The sequence below is a fragment of the Globicephala melas genome, chromosome 10 (assembly GCF_963455315.2).
Source record: "Globicephala melas chromosome 10, mGloMel1.2, whole genome shotgun sequence".
Classification (NCBI taxonomy): Eukaryota; Metazoa; Chordata; class Mammalia; order Artiodactyla; family Delphinidae; genus Globicephala; species Globicephala melas.
Genome location: NC_083323.1, coordinates 18190706 through 18208148, shown reverse-complemented (window position 1 = coordinate 18208148; position 17443 = coordinate 18190706). Strand labels below are relative to the sequence as shown.

Here is a 17443-nt window from a genome sequence, read left to right as displayed (position 1 = left end):
GACTCTAAGACCTTGGCCTAAACAGGGCTCTTCACACCACGCTCCAAGGGGCCTCTTGAGTGGCTGTGGGGAGGTGAAGCCCCTGCCATCCTTACTTGAACCAAAGCAAGGCAGGCGTGTGGATTCTGTACACTGGGCTTCCTCCCAGTGTGAAGACAGGGCTGCACTGCTTCAAACAATCAGACCAAAAAAAAAAAAAAAAAAAAAACAGACAAGCAATCACACCCACCACTCTCTTTTGAAAAATGGCGTAAAAGGTCCTAAACACCATTGCAACATGGTCCCCGGCTGCATCTTTGCCCTTTTCTCTATTTCCACATCACTCCCCTCTGCCAATATCACTGATCTAGATGATCCAGGACAGCGCTTTTCAATTTTTCTGGTCTCAGGATCCCTTTACAGTTTTTTAAAGTATTGAGCCTCAGTATTGCTTTTTCTATTACTACTGAAACAAATTACCACAAACTCAGTGCCTTAAAAACAACCCAAATGTATTATGGTACAGTTCCGGCAGTCAGAAGTCCGTAATGGGCCAGCGGGGCTGCATTCCTTCCAGAGGCTCTAAGGCAAGTAATTATGATCCGTTCTGATGCAGGACATCCCTGAGTCAGGCTTTGCAAAAACAATTTCTTATACCAAAAACCCCATTCCCTGGAGCTAGAAGTACTTAATTTCAGTTTTCACCTTTGCCATTAATACCCAACTGCTGATGCCAGAGTACCTGTTCCAAGTAGGGCTGCTGTCTTTTCTCCCCTTTCTCCCTCTTACTGTCGGAGTCATCTCAGAACTGCCGCTAACGTCATTTGGAATCTGGAAATGGCCCCCATTTGTCAAGCACTTCCTGTGTACCTGGCATTTGTTACCTCATCCTGTGCTTTCTCCCCTTCAGTCTTCTCCACAACGCCTTGCCAGAGGAATGGTCATTATCCTCGTTGGACCCGTGAAAGGGGACATTCAGAGAAGCCATGTGACTTCCCAGCTCACGCGATGAGAACACAGCGTTCACTGATCTAGAGAACAGACACCGTCCCCCACCACACAGCTGACGGTCTCCGCCAGGGTGACAACCCCTCCACACGGGGCTCCAACACAACTGCGCTGTTTCAGACAGTTCTTGTCCAGGAAGATGAAGCTCCAAATAACTCTGTTCCGGGAACTTTCTGAAAATCCACGCATCCGAACTAGACTATTCAGCTAGCCCACATCGGGGTGAATGGGCCCTTTCTCAGAACTCTCAGCTGAGGTCATCAAACCGCTGCTTACTCTGCAAGGCTCACTTCCAAACCACACCTCACCACGCGCAGCAGTCCCCCACCACCGTACTTCAAAGTGTGTCCCCTCACTGTCAGGCCCCTGCTTTGAAAGACCCACATTAACCAGACCCCTAAAACACTATCGATTTCCTGCCTTTGAAACATCACTTCCCGTTCTGTGATGTTCCTAAGACTGGTAATGTAGTGGTCCCCCTGCTGCAATAAGCAATGTGTTTGGACTTGCTTGATCAACAGGTTATTTTGCCTGACAGTCAGAATGAGAGCCGACAGTCAGTCACCGGTTTCTCAAGTAGCTTGTGTGCATTCCCAACGTGTATCTACATTCTCTTCAGGTCCCTTGAGCAAGTAAACCTTCACAGGTACCTTGTCCAACAAAGCACTGAATCACCGATGGTACATCGATGGGAACCCTGCCTCATAGTCAACCTGGTTCTGCTCCAGCCTCCAGAGTATATATCCTAGACTTATCCCAGATTTTCTCTGGTCCCCTTGTCAGTTTCCATTGTATGCTACAGCCAGTTAGAGTCTATCCAAGAAAAGATCTAGAATTGCCTTGAAGATCCCAGTTGCAGTAAAAATACACCTGGCATTTAAGGGCTGGGACAGAAATGAAATTCCCCGGGTCCATATACCAGTAAGCTTTCACTGCATAACAAATAACCACAAAACCTCATTGTCATACAACAACAGGCATTTACTTTTCACACTTTTGAGCTCAGCTGAGGTTTGGCCTGGGGGTTCTGCTATCTTAGCTCAGCTCAATCCCATGTCTGAGAGTTGGCTGACTCTCAGCTGATCTAGACTGGCTTCGACTGAGGCTACTGGGGGTGACTCAGCTCGGCTCTTCTTGTCTCTCACCCTCCAGCAGGCTACCCCTGGCATGTTCTCATGGCGATGCCAGACGATCAGGAGATGAAGTCCCGCTGCTCAAGGCAGTTACAGGCCTCTGCTTACGTCACATCTGCTAACATCCCACTGGCCAAAGCCTGAGCTCAGGTCAAGCAGGGAGGGTACTACAGAGTTCTATGGCAAAAGGCACAGATGTAAGGAGAGGCAAAGAGCAGGGGCTAGACGATGGCTTCTCCTCCAAACCTCTACCTCACAACACATGCTTCTGTACAGCTCCCCATAAAAAATAAGTTTGTCCCATGAGGTTCAATCCCTGGGTTTCGAGTTTATGAACAATTTGCTTAACAAATCAAGACAAGAAAGCAGACCCTCTTGCATTTTTCATGATTTCTTATTCCTATGAGATGTCATCCCTGTCAACCCCATCGTTTAACAGATAAAGGTACTGGGACCCAAACAGCTGAAAAGACCAATTGAAGTTTACATAGTTCTTTGGAACAGAACTGAGTCTAAAGTTCAGATTTTCTAAAACCTAGTCATTGTAGCTTCTACTATTTCTCCAATTACCCCTGCCATAGCATTTGCATTTGGGGCTGACATTGTAGCACTTTAAATTGAGTTGAGAGAGAAATCCTTCTCATCCCACATAAACACTAACTGTGTGCTCTACCAGAAAGAGGCAATGCATCCCCAAAGCAATTTGCTCCCACAGAGTACAGGGATCTCCTCCAAACATGCACATGACCTAGCGCAACCCTAACTTGCAAAATCCAGGAGAAGGTGAGCTCTCAAATGCACACTCAGCATCCAACTCAAATCTAGCCCACTTGGTTCAGCACGCTCCCCAGGGCAGGCCTGTCCAGCTCCTGTTCAAATACAGCTTCGTTTTGCTGACAGCAATTGCGCCAGCTGAGCAACTCTTTTGAACCACACAACAAAAAGACACCCAAAGAGGCAGCTTTCAAGATCTAATCTATGGGTAAGACCACACCTCCCCAGGCAAGCGGGGCCACGTTCCAGGGTGAAGCAGCCCAGAGCCTCTGCCCAGAGCCACCCCCTCGGCCTGATAAAGGCCTGGCTCCATCCCACAGGCAACATTCCTCCACAGAGCAGCTGCACTTAGGTTTTCATACATCCCACTGTCCTGTTGGTTTAATGAGGCCTCTTGGGCACTGTGTTTGTAAATGACAGTCATCGTAATGCCAAGGCCACAGAGACACAAACCATCTTGTATGCTGTCATCTCACAAGCTTGCACCATAAAAGGAAAATGTTTTTCACTTAAAAATAAAATACGATCGTAATAAAATCTACATGACTGTCTGGAATTTATTAATTTATTAATTCTCCCCTAGTCCGACAAGTCATTATAGCAAAGTGGTGAAAAGCATAAGCTTTGGAGACACAAACAAGTCCCACTCCACACTTGCTGAATGGCACAAGTTGTTAAACCACTTGGACCTCCAATTTCCTTGGCTAGGAATGGATATCAAAATTCCACCTTCCTCAAAGGGCTGCTGGGAGACTGAGCGAGGTCATGCGTGGACAACACTTAGCTTGACATCTGGTATTTTGTAAGATCTCAACAAATATCTATATAATTTAAATAAAATAAGTGTGTGTGTATATATATATATTATATATGTAGTTTATCTTACCAAAATATATGTGATACTGGAAAATAGCCAAAATTAAGTGTGTGTGTGTGTGTGTGTATCACTATTAAATAAACCTCTTTACCAGGTCTTAATCCCTTCTCTATCAAATCAGAGAAAACGAGTTACCATTTGGAAAGTGATTACAGAATGATTACAGGCAATAATAAGTGCTACATAATTGTCGGCTATTACCTTTATTCTTTTTGATCACGTTGTTGTTATCATTATTGAAAAAGAAACAAACTCTAGAACCTCTGGAACTGGAATTTAGTTAACTTGACCAATTGATTAACTAATGGGCTTCTTTGCTCTCCAATTCTGGGAGAAAAAGGAAAGTGAAATCTTATAAGGGATGGAGATGAACTATGGTTAGAATTAGGTCAGCATAGGGGTCAAAAAAACTAGGACCACAAGGCAAATCTCGGCCACTGCCTACTTTGGTAAGTAAAGTTTTATTGAAATACAACCCCACTTGTTTACACATTGCCTATGGCTGCTTTTGCAGTACAATGGCAGAGGTGAGTAGTTGCAAAAGAGATCTTATGACCAACAAACCTAAAATATTTACTCTCTGGCCTTTTACAGAGAAAAATTTTCTGACCTCTGGGCTAGAAGAAAGCAATGGGCCTAGAACAGCCTTTGGTACATAGTAGGTCATCAGTAAATATTTGTTGGAAAAAATGAATGAACTGAATAAATAAAAAGGCAGGAAGCAGCTGATTTACTGCTGGTCCTGACCTATCAAGGACTTCATGAAGTCACAACCACTTCCTACTGATGTGTCAGCTCTATTCTTGTCCCAGGGAATTGTTTGAGCCATTGTTGGGAATGAATAGGGCATATATATCACCTGTAAATCAGACACAACAGTACTGGGTCCCTGCCAGTGGGTTCCAAGGGTCCCATCCTCCATTCAAGCAGAAGGAGAGAGGAAGCTGGGAATAGCGGAAAATACCCTGAACTTTACTTTGAGATAATATAGGGAATAGAGAGGAAAGGGGGCAGACTCTAAAATGTGCATTTTGTCTCTAGTTGCAGCAAAGGAAAAGGATGTGGCCTATTCCGAATCCTGCAAAACTCTACAGAGAGCAATAAGTAAAGCAGACCTCCACATCAGAGAGATCAGTGAGTACAGGCATTCTGAAAACAAAAACAAGATAAAACCTTCAGTTTAGATTTGGCTAAGGCTTGGGTTGGACAAAATTATTTGGACACAATTGTCTGCTAAAACTTGTATCAAAATCCCTAGCTGAGGGGCCTAATCAAACTTACAAGCTTTTGCACAGCAAAGGAAACTATAAACAAAACAGAAAGACAACCTACGGAATGGGAGAAAATATTTGCAAATGATGTGACTGACAAGGGCTTAATTTCCAAAATATACAAATAGCACATGCAATTCAACAACAAAAAAACCCCAAAAAACCCAATCGAAAAATGGGCAGAAGAACTAAATAGACATTTCTCCAGAGAAGACATACAGATGGCCAACAGGCACATGAAAAGATGCTCAATATCACTAATTATTAGAGAAATGCAAATCAAAACTACCATGAGGTACCACCTCACACTTGTCAGAATGGCCATCATTAAAAAGACTACAAATAACAAATGCTAGAGAGGATGTGGAGAAAAGGGAATCTCCTACATTGTTGGTGGGAAGGTAAGTTGGTGTAGCCACTATGGAAAACAGTATGGAGGTTCCTCAAAAAACTAAAAATAAAGCTGCCATATGACCCAGCAATCCCACTCCTGGGCGTATATCCAGAGAAAACTCTAATTCGAAAAGGTACATGCACCCCTATGTTCATAGCAGCACTACTCATAATAGGCAAGACATGGAAAGAACCGAAATGTCCATCGACAGATGAATGGATAAGGAAGATGCGATACATACACACAATGGAATACTACTCAGCCATAAGAAAGGATGAAATAATGCCATTTGCAGCAACACGGATGGACCTAGAGATGATCATACTAAGTGAAGTAAGTCAGAAAGAGAAAGACAAATACCATATGGTATCACTCACACGTAGAATCTAAAATATGGCACAAATGAACCTACCTATGAAACAGAAACAGACTCACTAACATAGAGAACAGACTGGTGGTCGCCAAGGGGGACGGGGTTGGGGAAGGGATGGAGTGGGAATTTGGGGTTAGCAGATGCAAACTATTATATAGAGAATGGATAAACAACAAGGTCCTACTGTATAGCACAGGGAACTATATTCAATATCCTATGATAAACCATAATGGAAAAGAACATAAAAAAAGAATATATATATACAGATATCTGAATCACTTTGCTGTACAGCAGAAATTAACACAACATTGTAAATCAACTATATTTCAATTGAAAGTTTTTTAAAAATTCCTAGCTGAAATGTGAATGCCAGGTCTTCCCTCCTCGGAATAAGGGCTCTGTGCAGGCCCAGGCTCATCTTTGATCTCTGTTTCCACCCACAGAGCTTAGCACATTGCCCTGTGCTAAGGGGCCTCACATACGGGGCCTGAGCAAGACCAGATGAAGAACTGAAGCAGGTCTCAAAGAAATTGTGAACCAGCTGTCCCAGAAGGCTACTGGATAATAATATCGACACCTGAGGACATCCTTGGCAAAGAGATCTGGAGCTGGATTCCTGGATCCACAGTTTGCCCTGAGAATTTGGCCCAGTATCTCCCTCACCTCCTAGTACCAGTAACCTGAATTTCCTCCAAGAAACTATCCTTTCCCTATTCCCAGCCATGTGCTTTAGCTGATGACCCCTTTCCTAGTCCCAGGTATGGCTCCTAATTGATTTACATGTATCACATCCCTCTAGCCATGTTGGCAAGCTATTTTATAAGAAAACCACTAAAATCTCCATGTCTTCAGTATAATAGGGTTTATTCCTTGCTCACATAACTGATGGGTGACTTTCCTCCATGCAGTGATTTAGGGACCCGGCTCTTTCTGTTTGGTTGATCTGCCCACCTTATACACATGGCTCCAAGGTCGCCCTGGGGGTCATCTCCATTCCAGTCATCCAGAAAGGAAAGAAAGTATCAGGATCATGTCACTTCTACCCATATTTATCAGCTAGAATTCTGTCACAGGGCCACATCGAACTACAAGGGAGGTTGGGAAATGCCGAGCTGTTTACACAGAAGAAAGAGATGCTTGATTTGGTAAACACTGAGTTGGTCTCTGCCACAGATGCATTTAACTTAATCAGAGCCAATAATGTGTGAAGATAGGTTTAAGAGAATTCTGGAGAAAAGATATTCTCTTTTCCCATTGATTGGGTGGGAGTGGGGGGAGGGTGCCTGAAATCCTGGGACTATTAAGCAATCTGGGAATAGGGCTAGCCTGGAAAAGCAGAGCTGAGACAAGGATGGTAAGTCATCATTCGAATCCTGAATCTAGCGATGCCTGAGCCAAGCCAATCTCGGGAGTTTTCACTATTGAGAACCAATACATTCTTTTTTTTTTTTAATTTTATATTGGAGCATAGTTGATTAACAATGTCGTGTTAGTTTCAGGTGTACAGCGAAGTGATTCAGTTATACATATACATGCAACTATTCTTTTCCTTTCTTTTCTTTTCTTTTTTTTTTTTTTTTTTAATTTTTGGCCACACCACAAGGCATGTAGGATCTTAGTTCCCTGACCAGGGATCAAACTCGTGCCCCCTGCATTAGAAGAGCAGAGTCTTAACCACTGGACTGCCAGCGAAGTCCCCATGCATCCGTTCTTTTTCAAATTCTTTTCCCATTTAGGTTATTACAGAATACTGAGCAGGGTTCCCTGTGCTATACAGTAGATATACATTCCTTTTTGGTTTAAGCCAGTTTGACTTGGGTTTTCTTTCACTGGCTACTAAAATTATCTAAGTTACACCATTACTGTTGGCTATCAAACTCCACCCTCCTCTCCTCTCAGTTCTATTGATGGCAAAGAGACAACAGAAAGAGGTTAAGAGTTCAGAATCTGTAGCTGAACTGCCTGGATTTGAACCCCAAGCTTGCCCTTGGGCACATGACATCTTGGTCCCTCAGTTTCCTCACTGATAGATGAGGAATAATAATAGTACCTGTGGCACAGGATTGTTGACGATTCGTGAGATCACAGGTAAATGCTGAGAATAGAGCATAACACTGAGTAAGACTATAGAAATACTTGTCATTATTATGCAGTGCTGTGCCAGACCTCTGTTGCTCCCACTGATGACACTTCCAAGACTCCATCACCTTTTCAGCTACTTGATGCTTCCCCAGTCTCTCCTCTCTTTCCCTCCACAGCCCTCTCCTCTCCACCCCTGCCTCTCCTACTATCTTAATGGGCATGGATTGTGGGGGAAAAATTCTTTTACTACCCAAAACAGATCCACGAGCTCACCCTGCATGAAATGGACTTTTGGACCTTCCAGGTGTCATATACTAGCAACTACTGATACCCACAAGCCAAAACTGTCCAAGACGCAAAACTGTATTTTCCATCTATTGGGACTGAAAATCCTCCCTTGGAAGGTGGCAGGAGGGGACCCAAGTACACAGTCCAAAATGCCACTTTCACTCTATTAAAATGTAAGGGACATAAATATAAGAAAGGTAGGTATTAACAACATTAGCAAATGTTAATAATTGTTGGAACCGGTTTAAGGGTACGTGAGGGTTCATCATACTCTTTAATCTCATATGTCTGAAAATTTATATTTTATGATAAAATGTTTAAAAAAAAAAAAGTAAGAGACATGAGGTGCTCCATGAACCAGAGGCAACTGTTTATTTTCTCAAATCACCTGTCAAGGCCCCATGAAACTTACTTGACATGAAATTTAGCATCTCTTTCTAGAAGATTCCTCCCCACCCCATCTCCCCATAATCCACAAACCCCAAGGAACTGTACAGTCCAAAAGCGGGGCTCACGTGGCTCCCACGCCCAGGCTGGGAGAAAATTGGAGCCTCGGGACCTGTCATGGCCCCTTTTCGCCACACGGGGCCACTGTTAAAAACAGACGCTGTAGGTCCTCGCTGCCATAGCTTGCGAGGGTCCTGGTACCTGCGCAGGCTGTCCTGAACTGACTCCCCAAGGAAGTCCACCCTGATCCCCGTGCCAAGCGCAGCAAGCAGGCCTGTGGCACTCCCAGGGCGACCACTTTTAGGGATCGGCTCTTTCAGTCCACATGCTGAGCCGCCTTCTAGAACATCAGCCAACCCCAGACTCCCAGAATCAGGATTCCTTCTAGCATCCTCCTCAAGGCTTCATTTTTTCAAATTGGTTGCATTACGCCTCCTTTCTGAGGAGACCATCCTCCATGGCTCCGAGGTGTGGTGCATTTGGAAGGGAAATTGCCCTCAGTGATTCCAAGCGGCACCTCTCTCTCGACAGAAAAGGGCACACGACACACTTAGAATCAGGCAGCCCATCCTGCGACAGGACCCAGTCAGTCTCTTGCTAATTCCTCGTGTGCGGGAAGGGAAGCGAGAAGGAAAGGAGCTTGAGGTCTGTGCAGTTCACCTCTGCCTGCCACCCTGTCCGGGTTTTTGCGGGCTCTTACTTCAAGAGATTGCTTGCCCTGCGTCTGCTGATACAACTCCTTCCATTATTTTTATTAAATCTACAGGACACGGAAGAAAATATAAATTTTGTGTTTCTTTTTGCTAAAATCCCATTGACTGTCCTTTTTGGACTGTTTCGGATAGTCTGTGGACTATCAGGGGGTGGCTCATATGCCTTTAGAGCAGGACCACAAAGGACCACAAAACGAGCCATGACTAAAGGACATGAGATGTTTTTTTAACTTGTTTTTTACCTAATCTGCATCCCAAAGCATGCGGTAAGTGATTTTTTTCACTATAATTTTTTAATAACCTCAATGCATACAAAATTTAGGTAATCATTATACAAATATACACTGTATTATAACAAATGCTGGCAGCAGGTGTATTTTTTTAAGAATAGGATTAAAAAATCAGATCTTTGCTTTTTCAACTGCCTGAGGTTTCTTCTCCCTGTTTTTCCTTCTGCCCATTCTTCTCCTGCTGTCTTCCTCCCTCACTGTCTCCCACTTTTTACCCTCTTGAGGTTTCATTGTTTTGCTCCCTTGATTGTTGGCCATATCCAACTGCAATGTTTTAATCAATTATTTATTGAAGAAAATATAATATTCCTGTTCTTTAAGAAACAGCTTTAGTGAAACTTTTTTTTTACATCAAAGACACAAGCATACACAGGATTATGAGAATGTAAGGGCTAAAATTATAAAAAGCTTCTAAAAATGTCATAGGGGAAAAGTTTCATGACATTGATTTGGCAATGATTTGTTGGACATGGCACAAAAGCAGAATCAACAAAAGAAAAAAAACAGACAAATTGGACTTCATCAAAACTAAAAGCGTGAAGTGAAAAGACAACCCATGGAATTGGGAGAAAATATTTATAAGTTATATACATGATAAGGGATTAATATCCAGAATATATAAAAAACTACAACTCAACAACAAACAACCTAATTTCAAAGTAAAGGACTCAAATAGACATTTCTCTAAAGACACACAAATGTTCCATAAGCACATAAAGAGATGTTCAACTTCATGGATCTTTAAGGAAATGCAAATCAAAATCACAGTGAGATACCACTTCACATCCATAAGGATGTTTTCTAGGAAAAAATTTAAAATAACAAGTGTTGGCAAGGATACGGAGAAACTGAAACACTTGGTCACTCTTCCTGGTAATATAAAATGCTACTGGCGCTGTGGAAAACATATAGCAGCTCCTCGAAAAATTAAACAGAACTATCAGATGAGCCAGCTGCTGGAGGAGGTCACGGAGAGGACACTGACCACCGATTGACCCTGGCATCGGAAGCTCTTCACCCCTCCCCTGTGCTTGGAATGTGCATTCCGCTTGCCTTCCCTGAACTAGTAGCTGCCCCAAGGACACAGCCTTGAGATAGCAAGGGGTTGTCGAGACCATCTGGACAGTATAAGTGACTGAACCCTGTTAAAGCCTCTATCTAAACTTTTAAGATTCTGGCAGGCGGGTGCGGAGATCTGCTCATCTTGCAGCCCCCGTGACAAGCCTCGTAAGTAAGCCCCTTTGCTTGTTAAAACTGCACTTACCAATCTGGAACCATGTGCCTCTTTCTTGGGTCTCTCCTAGCCTTCAGCTCACAGGGGCCGGTTTCAGATTTTACCTGGGAAGCTCCCAAGTTTATGAACTGACACCGGCAACTCCACTCTCGGGAACGTGAGAGGATTTCAATCTAAAATGGACCCGGAGGACAGGAAATGGAGGCCCTCAGGCATGCGCCCTGGGAAGAATGAAACTTACCAACTGAGACTGATTTTCCATAAACGCCTGATTCACATAAGACGGAGACTTATCTCCTGACCAATAAACGTCCGCCATGAATCTCTCCCCATCCTCAAGCCAGTGAACTCGCTGATTGGACTCTGGCTGGACTCCCCACTCTTTGCACTATTTGCTCGTAAATATTGATACAACCCACCCCAAACCCTCAATGACTCACCTGTGGCTTATACGGCATGCGTTTCCCAAACTGCAATTCCTCTGCTATTCCTGAAAAAAACTCAATTTCTGCTCATTTGAGCTTGCCCCAGTTTACCTCTTTATTTGGGTTGAAAGGTCTAGACCCAAAAGAATTGAAAGCAGGGACTCAAACGGATATTTGTACAACCATTTTCACAGTAGCATTATTCACAATAGCCCACAGGTGGAATCAACCCACATGCCCATCAAAGGATGAATGGGTCAACAAAACGTGGATACATATACAGCGGAATACTATTCAGCTTTAAAAAGGAAGGAAACTCTGACACACGATTCAGTATGGATGAACCTTGAAGACATTCTGCTAAGTGAAATAAGCCAGACACGAAAGGACAAATATCATGGTTCCACTTATATTCGGCACCTGGAATAGTAGTCAAATTCACAGGGACAGGTAGTAGAATGGTGGTTGCCAGGGGCTGAGGGGAGGCGGGAAATGGGGAGTTAGTAGTTAAAGGGTATGGAGTTTTGTTTTGGGATGATGAAAAAGTTCTGGAGATGAGTAACGGTTATGTCTACACAACAGTGGGAACATACTTAACGCCACTGAACTGTACACTTAAGAATGGCTAACATGGTAAATTACATGTTATGTATATTTACCACAATAAGAAAAAGAAAAGAAAATGAATTCCCTTTTAACTTATGTACCCTCGAACTGTATTTTTCTTAGGTCACTGGTCCTCAACTAGAGAGAGGCAGGCAAAAGAAAAATGAAAGAAGAAAAAAGTTCTGGTGCAGATCTCCAGGAAGACTCAGAGAAGCTAGAACAATAAGTCAAAACCAGAAGGGACTCAAGTTTTGAGCTCTTGAGGAGCTCAAGAATCCTAACAGTTACATGGCTTGTCCAAGATTACACAGCTCATAAATGGGAGAGCTAACATTTAAACCCTGGAGAATGTATGACAGTTTGGTGATTTCCTCATCTTGGAGTAAGAAGTTGGGAAAGATCTATTTCAAATGGTTTTGGGGTCTTGTCTAAGAGTCTATGACAGCTCCACATCCCCCCCTATTCCCAACAAAGGTATTCACTCCAGCAAAGTGAAAAGGGGCAAGATGTCCTGGAGAACTGCACAGGCCACCCCAGCCACTGAAGACCACACATCTCGAGGACCAACCCTAGGCTGGGGCTCCAGTGAGGAATGTGGGGGGGTGGGAACGTTAAAGTGAGAGATGGGTGGAGTTAGGGCATAAACCACTGGTTTATGGGTGTCACATTGTTACTTAGGACAGACAATGTGGGGGGGTGTGTGTGTGTGTGTATACTAGACTCTTTTCACAGAGCCTTTTTAAAACTTATCTCCCTTTCATCTGGAATACAAACACAAGGAATAGTTGGCTAACATTTGAAAGCTTCCATCAGAAGCCTAGAGGCGAGAAGTAACCACCAGTTCAGTATCTATGCATCACAGTAACACCAGGTAGTGAATTTAGTATGATACAGATAGGGATGGTTTTTCAATATTGAAATTAATCATGATCATCATCCCATTTTCCTTCCCTGCTGGAACATTCCCACGAGCATACAAAAATGCGGTTATTTCTCACAACTTCCAAAAATCTTTCCTTGACTCATTTCCACCCTCACCAGTTACTGCTTTATTCCTTTGCTCCCCATTTGCTGCAGAACCCAATTTAAAAAAAATCCTATTTCTCTCCTCTCACTCTTTCTTAAACCTATTCCATCCAAGTCTTCTTCCCTACCTCTTCACTGAAATTGCTCTTGACAAGTTCACTCAAAGCCTCCATGTGGCTAAGTCCAGAGACAGCATCAGTCCTCTCCACCTCTCATCGTTATTGGACACAGGTGAGCACTCCCTCTTGCCTGACCCATTCTCTTGCACCTCTTCATATCAGTGTCCCTGGAGCTGGGATCTACTCTCTACCTACTCCCACTCCTTTGGTGATGTACCCTGTCCCAAAGCCTTAAATAAAATTTACAGGGCTGGTGACTCTCAAATGTCTACGTAACTCCAGACTCATTTCTTCAACTACTGCTTGGCGTCTCCATTTGGGTACCTAACAGCCATCTCAAACGTATCATCAAACTGAATTCCTCAATATCCCCTACAAAATCCTGCTTTACTCACACCCTCCTATCCCAGTGGATAGCAACTTTATTCTTTGAATTACTCAGGCCAAAAGCGTTGGAATCATCTTTGACTCCTCTCTTTCTTACTTGCCCCCCACGCAAACTACTGACAAATCTCCTTGGTCCTCCTTGTGAAATGTATCAAGAGTCTGACCCCTTCTCATCACCTCCATGCTCCTCCATGGTTCAAGCCACCATCATCTCTTGCTTGGTTTATTGCAGTGCCTGTTGAGAAGCCTTCTCACTTGCTCCTCCAAGGTCCATTCTCAGTACAGCAGCTGGAATGATGGTTTCCTAACAGAAGCCTGATCATGTCTTTCCTCTACTCAGAACCCTCCAATATTTCCCAGAACCCTCACAGAGGCCCTCTACCTTCCACCTCCCACCACCATGTCCACCTAAGGGCCTTTGCTCCTGCTGTACCCCAACTGGAATATTTCTCTTGATTATTCACTCAGCAAATTCCCTCACCAACTTTCAGTTCTTTCTCACCTTTCACCTTTTCAGTGAGGATTACCCTGCCTGCCCTACTCAATATGCCTTTTCTAGCTCTCCAAAAATTCTTTACCCAGCCCGGCTGTCTCTGCCTTAAAATTCTTGATAATTTTTTAGCAAAGGGCCCTGCATTTTAATTTTGCACTAGACCCTACAAGTTATGTAGCCGGCCTTCCTTAAAGATCTCTACTTGTCTCTGTCTTTTTGATTTGTAAAAGAAAGAAAACAATAGTACCCTTTCCATAGGAATTTTGAGAGGATTAGGTAATATATGTTAAGAACCAGGCATACTAATATATATAAATTCATTCAACAATAATTTACTATTTGTCTGCTGTGCATCAGCCACTGTTCTAGGAACTGGGGAAATGCCTAGAGAAAATGGCTTTCATGGAGCTTGTATTCCAGTGAGGGAAAGAAAGCCAGTAACAAACAAGATACTGTCACATGGGGTAAGTACTACGCGGAGAACTAAAGTGGAGTGGTGTTATGCAGTGGCTAGATGACCACTCTTGCTTAGGTGATCAGGGGCAGCTTCTCTGTGAAGTGACATTTAAATGAGAACTGATGACAAGAAAAAGTCAACTGTGCAAAAATCAGAGGGAAGAGCATTCCAGGCAGAGGGAACAGCAGTTGAAAATGCTGAAGATGGGAACTAACTTGAGGTGTGGGGGACACAGAACAAAGGCAGGATGGGGGCAGCAGAGTGCATTAGAGAGGGCTTCAGGACAAGGCCAGAGAGAAGACCGGAGCCTAGATCAGGTAGGACCCAAAGCCACAGCGACCGGTTGCTGCTTGATTAAAAGTGTGATGGCAAGTCATTCAAGAGTTTTAAGCTGGGAACATTTGGTCTTACTTATATGTTTAAAAGGTAATTCTGACTGCTATTTGAAAAATGGATTGGGGGGACAAAGGTGGAAGGAGGGAGGTCAAGCAGAATGTTACAATGCTACTGTGATAATGTAAGTCAGAGATGATGGCAGCTTGAACCAGGGTGAGAGTGGTGGGGATGAAGAGAAGTGGTCAGATTCATGCCAGGATTCCAACCACTGAAGGTAGAATCAATAGGAATTGCTGGTACTCTTGGTGGAGAGGAAGAAAAACAAAAATAACTCGAGTAATTGGGAGGATAAATGTTCACTATGATCAAGTAAATATGAAAAATTATTATGTAAATATCAAATAAAAACAGCTACTAATAGTTGATTAGTAATGAATCCTAATTAAGAATTATGATGCTATCTTTTTTTTTTAAGTCTTTATTGAATTTGTTACAATATTGCTTCTGTTTTTTATGTTTTGGTTTTTTGGCCATGAGGCATGTGGGATCTTAGCTCCCCAACCGGGGATCGAACCCACACCCCCTGCATTGGAAGGCAGTCTTAACCACTGGACCACCAGGGAAGTCCCTAGGATGTTATCTTGAAATAACATCCTAATTAGAAAGGTGCCCTGAGGATGGTGAATGCCCAGTAAACATTAGTTGATGGAATGAATGAACTGGGGGGAGGGAGACCGCTGACAGGGAGGGAGAGGGGGGAGGCCGGAGAGAAACACTGCCTACTTCACAATTTTGCCTAAAGCAGGACCTGCTGACTGGTCTTCACAAAAAGGAAAAACAAAAATCACAAAAAAAAGAAAGTTTGCTGCGTGGAAAGATTTGCCCTAACAAAGGAAAAGGAAAGGGCCAAGGGGACAGGGAGACACGTGTTTGGACACATCCCCTGCCTGGGAAAGCTGACTCCTGCAAGGGCCAGGATCTGATGAGTGTGCAGGAAACCCTTTTGCCCTGTCAGTTCCTAGTAACAACCGGGCGCATTTATTTACTCTCTCAAAGCACGATGCAGAGGAACCAGGAGGGGTGTTCAGGGCCAGGTGAAGGCATGGACATTTATTTATCCATCTGTGCATTCAGCACTTTCCGTCGGTTGGGAAGCATAAAGGAGAAGCGATGCCATGACCCCAATGTACTGCTACCTGGAGACATAGCACTTCAACCCAAACCAATAGTCTCTTGAGCCCTGGTATCTTTTTTTTTTTTTTTTTTTTTTTTTATTTATTTAGGGCTGTGTTGGGTCTTCATTTCTGTGCGAGGGCTTTCTCTAGTCGTGGCAAGCGGAGGCCACTCTTCATCGTGGTGCGCGGGCCTCTCACTATCGTGGCCTCTCTTGTTGCGGAGCACAGGCTCCAGACGCGCAGACTCAGTAGTTGTGGCTCACGGGCCTAGTTGCTCCGTGGCATGTGGGATCTTCCCAGACCAGGGCTCGAACCCGTGTCCCCTGCATTGGCAGGCAGATTCTCAACCACTGCGCCACCAGGAAAGCCCAAGCCCTGGTATCTTATACTCGCAATAATAACCTTCCTATAAATTCAGCCCCTGAGAAATGGCAGGGTACTAAGAGGATGCCTCTCCTTGAAGATTAAAAGTTTAAACTATTTCCAAATCGTGAACAGTGCTGCACAGGTACATGTGGGGTGCACCATGTGAAGTTTAGTCCATTTTTGACTTAAAAGAGTGATATTTCGCATGGTTCGGCCTGATATTTACCTCTGCAGGCTGATGAAATAGTTTAGGCAAAACACCGCCATGACAATAAATCCTAGCTTAAGTATAGCCCCACTACACTCTCCTCAAAATCTTAGAATGTTGGTTTCCTTTGAGAAAGTCATTTTCAGGGATTTAAGCCAATTCAGATGACTTGGGGGAGAAAATAATTTACCTATAGTCCTCTAGGATGCACCCAGATTTCAAGCCAACCACCAAAGGTGTTCAAGGCTTAACGAAATTTGGAGGGAGAGAAATCTTAGGGTGAGAAACGTGAAAAGAAATGGTTTATGATATCCTGTAAATGTGGAGAAGCAGAGTGGATATCATGTCACTCAACCCCCTTATTTTATCATAGAGGTTGAAGGGCTTGCTTGAGGTCAGGGTCAGTGGTTTGGGGCACAACTGGAGCCTGACCCTTGTATGTATTGAACCAACTCTCTTTTCTGAACCAATATGCATCACAGATGGAAAGAGTCTGGGACTTGTGGATTAAAACCATTTTGTAAGAAATAGAAAAATATTTAACACAAGTTACAAGAATTTGATTTCCCAGGTATCAAAATAATAATCCAAAAGAAAACGATGTGGAAAAAACTCACCAAGAAACAAGGACACTTTAGAATGAGTCATTTAGAGGAGATTGCTGTGGCAGAGCTGAGTGGCATCAAGAACAGAAAGAACTGATCTTGGGCTCAGGGAATTTAAAGAAAAAAGAAGAGTATGTTTCAATAATGTTTGGGGGGGGTGATGGTGGTATTTTACTTAAATTATCCAACCTGTTTATCTATATAGCTGAGAAATTTTCACTTCTGTGAGTTATTCTGTCAATCATCTGTATTGAGCCCCTGCTGTATACCAAGCACTCTTCCAGATATTTGAGATCTATCAGTTAAGTAAACAGACAAAAATCCCTGCCCTAAATGAGCATGTATTCTAATTAGGGAGAGAGGCAGCAAACAATAAA

The 17443-nt window shown here is 43.4% G+C and overlaps 1 long non-coding RNA gene across 1 annotated transcript in view; it reads right to left on the bottom strand.

The window, feature by feature from the left end:
• Positions 1-900, bottom strand: part of LOC132598053 (uncharacterized) — a 114652-nt gene extending 113752 nt beyond the window's left edge. Inside the window, exon 1 of the long non-coding RNA XR_009565658.1 lies at positions 864-900. This is a non-coding gene — a long non-coding RNA (uncharacterized lncRNA). The remainder of the gene's footprint in view (positions 1-863) is intronic.
• Between the last annotated feature and the right edge of the window lie 16543 nt (positions 901-17443).